This window comes from Carettochelys insculpta, chromosome 3 (genome assembly GCF_033958435.1).
Source record: "Carettochelys insculpta isolate YL-2023 chromosome 3, ASM3395843v1, whole genome shotgun sequence".
Classification (NCBI taxonomy): Eukaryota; Metazoa; Chordata; order Testudines; family Carettochelyidae; genus Carettochelys; species Carettochelys insculpta.
Window position 1 is genome coordinate 180322156 of NC_134139.1, and position 7343 is coordinate 180329498.

The window sequence follows — 7343 nt, forward strand, 5'->3', positions numbered from 1 at the left end:
GAAGTAGCGTGCACGTGTAGACACGGCTTGTGTGGCCTGAGAGCAGCATGAGCTCTGGCTCTTCGGCTGTGCCATTCCGAGGAAGGGGAAGCTTGCTCCTGCACTCAAAAGAAGAAGTGCAGCACTTCCACAGGAAGAGGCAGGTTGGGGTGCAGGAGGGGATGGGGATTTGTGGGTAGAGGTGGAGCCATGGGAAGGGTAGGGGTGTGTGACAAGTATCCCCCCTGGAATCTGTACATTAGTCACCTCTGCTATTAATGAACTCAAATACAGCACCTTCATCTTTAGTGGCATCTCATGTGTCCGGGACTTCCGTTTCTTCAGTTGGTGGCCTCATGAGTTTATTCATGTGGCCAGACAGAAAGCAACTTCTTTCATAACAAAAATTTCTATTCAATGATTTAAGAAAAAAAATCTGTAGGTGTTGTGACTGGGAGTAGCAAGAGATTAATTTCATTCCGGGAAGCACAGTAGAAAGATCAGGTTGAGTCACTTGTGATGATAAAAAAGATCTTGAAGTCAAATGTTCATTCATTCAATGATATTCCATTCTGTGTTCAAATTCTTATTCTGTCCTGATCACGTCTGTCCCTTTGCTAGCAGCACCTCACTCCACTGTTTTATAGGACAAGCATCAGTAAAAGCTGTGTATAGGTGGAGTAGAATACCCAAAGTCACTGAAGATTTGGACTTTTACAGTGTTCTTAACAAACACTTCCTGTCCTCTTCATGTAAGGATTCAATATAAGTGTCTTAATTAGTCAACTTGTGAAGCCTTTGCTTATTTCAGTATATTGTCAATGGATAGCTCTCTGATACAAATGTAGCTTGTATTGCTGGACAAAGATCTTGATAGCAGACCTTGTGATATTGTCATAGCAGATGCCTCGATGACATTAATGAGCTAAGTGGTTTCAACAATAAACTTACAAAAAAGAGAATAATACTCTTCTATCAATGTGTTAGCAAAAGTAGTCCATCAATGTCACTACTTAGGCCTGTTCCACCTTGGTAGATACTTTCCAAAGCCAGTAATAGCAGCTGTAATAATTTTAACACCACAACCAAGAATCACTCATGAGAAAGCCATCAGTTTTTCCCTGCCTGGACTAATTGGAACTTCAGTCCAAGTGTGTTTATCTTTTCTAAGAGGTTCAGTCTTTTTTTGGACTGTTGCTGAATAAAGAGCATATTGAAGACAAATTAGTGGCTTTTTAAACTTCTTTTTGAAGAATATGAAATTCATATTAGTTGAAACAGATAACCTCTGCAGCCTGTATAAGAGAGATTAGATTTACTTTTATTTGAGCCAAGCTTGTACTCCACTGTGTCTTCCAGAGAAGTTTGCAGCTCCATCAAATGCACAAGCAGCCCTCTGTTTGGAGTTCAGTTTTCAAATGTTTAACTTTTGTTAAGATGTGAGTTGTCACAGATACAGCCATTGTACCAGCTCTGGCTTCTTCCAAGTTCTGGGCTTTCAGTTTATGTTTCTCAGCAGACGAAAAGTGACGTGAAAAGAAAGACACAAGCTGGATAGGATTGGTTTTGTTCTGAGCTCATGAATTCTAAAATCCTATATGGGAATATTTGAGAAATTTGTTCAATGGGTTAAAAAACCAAAAATATGGCAAATATAAGCAATATAAGGAGAAGATGCAGGGCCTAATTGCAAGAATGAAACATCGTAATGAAAACTGCTTACTGGGAGAAAATGATAGGGACATGGCTGAGCGGACCAAATGTTTAGTAACTTAAATAATTCACTCTGCTATACATCATTCTTCAAAATTCTCTATATGTCCTTTGGTATCAGGTAACGAAGCGGGTCTTTGCCCACAAAAGTTTATGCTCCAAAATTTCCGTTAGTCTATAAGGTGCCCACAGGACTTCTTGTTAGTTTTAGAATCTATCAAGTATACAATACAAAAAGCTGCAGTAAGAGAAATCTAGAATTGCTGTTTTCTCATTTTATAACATAATACACATCCCTTATCTTCGAACATCCTAGGCACAGACCATGATGGTGATACCACAAGTCTATTCTCTGTTTTACTTCCGCATAACTCAACATTTCCAAGGAGACACCATTCTGTACTTTTTTCCCCCCCTCAAAAAACAACTGCCTGTAAGTGCAATGATGCTCACTCCAAAATTATGTTCACTCTAAGCACAGTCAGTCTTAGCTTTTTCGGTAGCTCCATGTAAATAAGTGATTTTTTTGGGGGCGATTTAAATAATGATTAAAATTACCTTGATTTAAATCATTCTACCCTGCATAAAAAAAAGTAAGCCTCTTCCAGTCCTACATCTTGGAGCATAGCTCATTGATGTACATTTGCCAGCATCCTCTGATCCTGGGCAATCTCTTCCAGTTCTGACCAGGTGTATCCCATCTTTTTAGCTCTAGATTTCTAAAACAAAAAATATCAAATTTACAAAGTATTTACTTTAAATTGACTTTTGATAAGTAAGCGGTCATGGGACAAGAGGGAAGGTCATCTCATGAATCAGTAACTGGTTAAATGATATGAAACCAAGGATAGGAATGAACAGTCAAGTTTTACAAATAGATAAATAGCGGTGTCCCGTAGGGCTCTAAAGTGGCATTGATGCTGTTCAGTATATTGACAAATGATCTGGACAAAGAGGTAAACAATGAGGTGGCAAAATTAGGAGATGATTCAAAATTAAAATAGTTAAGTCAAAGGCAGATTGGAAAGTTTACAAAGAGGTTGCACAAAGCGGGTAACTAAGCGACAAAATGGCAGATGAAGTTCAATGGTCATCCCAGAGATGGCTGTAAATTACTGCATAATCCTGGTAAGTGACTGTGTATTCAAGGTGTGGTCAAAGGAATGGGTCCATTAATGTCTGGAATGTTTGTGTGGGCACCATGCAGGCCAAAGGGCATCTGGGTGAACTGATAAAGCCAATGGGCGGTAGTGAAGACAGGATAGTGAGCAGCAGGGGTGGTGGCATGAATTGTCCCAGTGATGGAATTCCTTAGGAGGGAACCCAGAGCATGGCCTTTAGTATCCAACTAACTTCTCCACTGATATGTCTGTCTGGGTGGTAGATGGAAGTCTGGAGCTTGCGAATTCCAAGGATGGCACAGACTTCCTGGAAGAGTCAAGAGATGAAATTTGTCCCTGGGTCTGAGAGTAACTCAGGAGGCCAACTTGAGAAAATATTTTCACGGTTCGGCTACTAGCATATGAGCGGTGTCGTTCCTCAAAGGGATTGCCTGGGGAATCAGGTGGCATAATGCAGCATGATTAAAATGTACTGAAACTCCACTGTGTTCCTTGCAGAGGTCCCATAAGGTCTACAGCTGTCCTTTTAAATGGGGTTCCCACCAATTAGAGTGAGCCAGAGGATCCTTGGGTATACCCCCAGGGGTGGTTAATTGGCACCTGGACACAATGCACAAAAACCGTTGGTGTCCCAGTGCACTCTGGGCCAACAGAACTGGAACAGGACCTGAGGTAGCATTATCTCCAGCTCAGGGTGGCTGGCTGCCAGGACATGGTGGGCTAGGTGCAGCATGGTATCAGAGTTTGGGAGCTTGGGGGTCTAGGTCAGTGCAATACAGTTAGTCCTGGAAGAGCTTGAGTCAAGGTCATGGCAGGCCCTCTGCACATTGATAATGACCCCATTTGCACAGGCTAGCTGCTTGTAGGCATGTTTTAGTGTGGTGGCCTCATATTGGTCTCAGCAAAAGTCTAGTGGTGGACTCCTCCTGTGGCTCCCCCCACCCAGTCTGCACAGGGTTCAGTCCAAGCTGGTCCCTTTGTTTCTCTGATGGGTGTTGTGCCTCTCAGGGTTCTTATGCCTCTTCAGCTTTGGCGCTTTCATCAGCGGGTTCCTTGTCCTCCAGGACCGCCACTTGGGTTTAGCCCATGAGGTCCAGGTTCTGAAGTAGCTGGGAGAACTCTGGCCAGTCCTTCTCCAGGATAACTGCATAGGGTAAGTTCCTGGCAACTGAAACAGACATCTCTCAGGTTACCCTGTCGTGGTCAGGGTCACTGGGCAATGGGGCAGGTCTGGATATCTCCGTGGATACAGCACAGTTATACCTGGCTTTGAATTCTGTTGAGGGTTGGCGCCACTTGTTGGCCTACTAGAGTCGGACTGCACCCTGAATCAAGGAGGGCTGTCACCAACCAGTCCACAACATGCTGGAATCTTAACCTTCATTGCCAAATGCCCTCTGGCCTGGTCTTCCCTGGCACACACCTGTCCTTATGAACGGTCCACCATCGGCCACCGGTATTGGGCCATCAGTTGGTGGATTTGCCAGTGTGGGCTGTAGGGCAGCTAGCTGTTGGGCATATTGGTACTGCTATTTTGGGTGCTGGGCCTCCCACTGTTGTAGTAGTTGTTGCTACTTTTGTGGTACGTAAGAGCAAAAGTCAGGGTAACCATTCTATGGCAATAGGGAGAGTGCAGGAACAGACGCCGTCGCTATTGATTTATAGATGTGCTTTGGCTAACTCTTTCCTGTAAGCCTAGATAGATAAGCCACAGCTGCACCAAGAATGTCACTTCTAATGTATACCCCTGTGTTAAGAATTGTGATTTTTGCTTCTCCCTTTGCCTTCCCATCCACTTAAAAGTATTTATTCAGGGTCATAGCTATTAACTCCTGCCCTTGTCAACTACTGACCCAAGGATTTCATGCTGTAAAAACTGTATGCTTCAGCTAAAAACACTGTAAACAGGGCAGGTATAATACTATATCCATCACTTGGCTATTAAAATTTATTGTATGGTTGGTTGTTTTACTAAATAAGGGTTTGGAGGGAGTTGTAATAGTTAAGTATATTTACATACTAACATGGATGAAAGAATGTATGTATGGTTACTTCAGGGCTCACTCAGGTTTGGGGTCAGAGGTGGAAAGAGTGTAGGTAATAAAGAAGCTCATTTACCCCATCCACTTCTGGGTCCCCCAGCTTTTTTCCCTCCAGCAGCTGCTGCTGGAGCTGTGCTGCGTACTGCTCTTGCTGCATTTGGCCAGTTTATGTGATTCCATCATGGGTTTTTGGGTGACAAGAAGTAGAGTCCCCCTCTGCGGCAGGGGTGGTTGCCCACATCCTGCTTTAGAGGCCAGGGAACCCTGATTTGTATTGAACTGTCTCTCCCTGACTGTGGGAGCAGAGCTTCTGGTTATTAATTGTCCCGTTCTGCTTTGAGGCCAGGGAGCCAAAGTGTCTTTTATCTCCAGTTTCTCTCCACCGACTGAGCAGCAAAGTGGGCCTTTTATGTTTGGGGCACATTCCCTGGCATCTGCAGTTGAGAGGGCCATGCCTCCTCACTATACTCAGACTGTCCAGTTTTTACTATAAGAAATATGTTCATCCTATCTATAAAGGTGTAGAGTGTGATGATGTCTTTCCCAAATCTTGTTGGTTAGAGAATCTTTTGACCATCTGCACTGCTTGTGCTGTAAATTTATATCCAAAATGATTCTTCTTTTGCATTGTGTGTGAAGGAGCAAAAGTTTGAAATTGTGTTGATTTAAGTGCAAGGCCTTTATTACGCACAGCTGCCGGAGTGTCACTTTGCTTGTTAGGCTCAGTGAAACTGACAAACAGCTGATCACAATGAATTATATGAGGTGCCAAAGGTTGGAGGGAAGCAAAGGGGCTGGGTGTTCCCCAAGACCCCTGGACAGATGCTAGCAGCAAGACATAATCAGCACAAATAAGCCAATCATCTAAAAGATTACATAAGTGTTCTGCCTATGGCTCTGGTTTACATGTGAATACAAACATATTATCCCTTAAGTTTACTCTTGTAGAAGATAAGTTAAATTCCAATTCCTAGTCTTTAGGTATGTCAGGAGGCACCTTCTTGTAGGTGTTCCTGTAGATACATTCCTATATGGTCTTGAGGCAAAGGAACAAATAACCAATACATATATTGGTACAATTATAAATGCTACCCCCCTTCTGGGCTCAGATTGGCACCTGGGAAGGGTAGACACCATCACTCATGCTGGCATGTTAAACCTTTTCTTGAACTGGGCTGAGAAAGATTCATTATCTTTCTGTCTCCACTAGAAAGCAGATGTTTGGGCACCTATCCAATGAATTAGAATGCTATAATTCAAGATAAGACCCAATTACTGTTTTCACACTCAAGGTTTATGCTGAATTAGCACTTGTTTGATGCTGAGTAGCCACAAGTAGCCTTTGTCTATCAATCTGCTGTGTCTTGTTCACTTAGAACGAAAGTTTTTATTGGGGCCTGCTTTATGTAACTACATAATACAATATCAGGATCCTGGCCCTTCAATGCGTGGCTTATTTTTTATCCAGTTTAGGCTATTCTGTAGCCTGAAAACAGCAATGGGAAGAGTTGAGACAATGCTGACATCTTCAGTCTACATGCTTTTCTACTGTTAGACTATAGAACCAAAACACTGCACAAACGTTACAGCTATGTCTACACTAGCACACTACGTCGAAGTAGCCTATTTCGAAGTAAGAACATAGAAATAGGCTACTTCGACACGTATCGTCTACACGTCCTCAAGGGCTGGTACTGTTGACGTTCAGCGTCGAAGTAGTGATGGGGAATGTCAAAAGGAGCTGCCCTGGAAGGAAGTGCGGAGTGTCCACACACACAAGCACTCTCCGTTGAAATAAGGGGCCAGCAAAGCCTGCGGACAGGGTCACAGGCTGGACTAGCCCTTCTGGGGCAAGAGCAAGCTGCTCCCTTAAAGGGCCTCTCCCAGACACACTCAGCCTGCACAGCACAAGGTCCACAGAGCCGACAACCAGTTGCAGACCCCGTGCACACAGCATGGACCCCCAGCTGCAGCAGCAGCAGCAGCCAGAAGCCCTGGGCTAAGGGCTGCTGCAGGTGGCGACCATAGAGCCCTGCAGGGGCTGGACAGAGTGTCTCTCAACCCCTCAGCTGATGGCCGCCATGGAGGACCCCGCTATTTCGATGTAGTGGGACACAGATTGTCTACACACGCCCTACTTCAATGTTGAACATCAAAGTAGGGCACTATTCCCATCTTCGGATAGGAATAGCAATTTCAACATCTCACCACCTAACATCGATTTCAACGTCGAAGTAGCGCACAACACGTGTAGACATGACACGTACTATTTCGATGTTGCTCCAGCTACTTTGAATAGCTGGCTAGTGTAGACACACCCTACAGCTTTGAGTGGGGGAAATCACATACTACTTTAGGAGGAAAAGAAGTTGGTGAGATAAATGAAGTCATGTCAGTTTTGATCAAAGACTAATGGCTGTTAGTGTAAGATTGATGTTTCAAAAGTGTTTACAATTGGGCTTTCTTAAAGGGATTGTCTAGTTGAGAT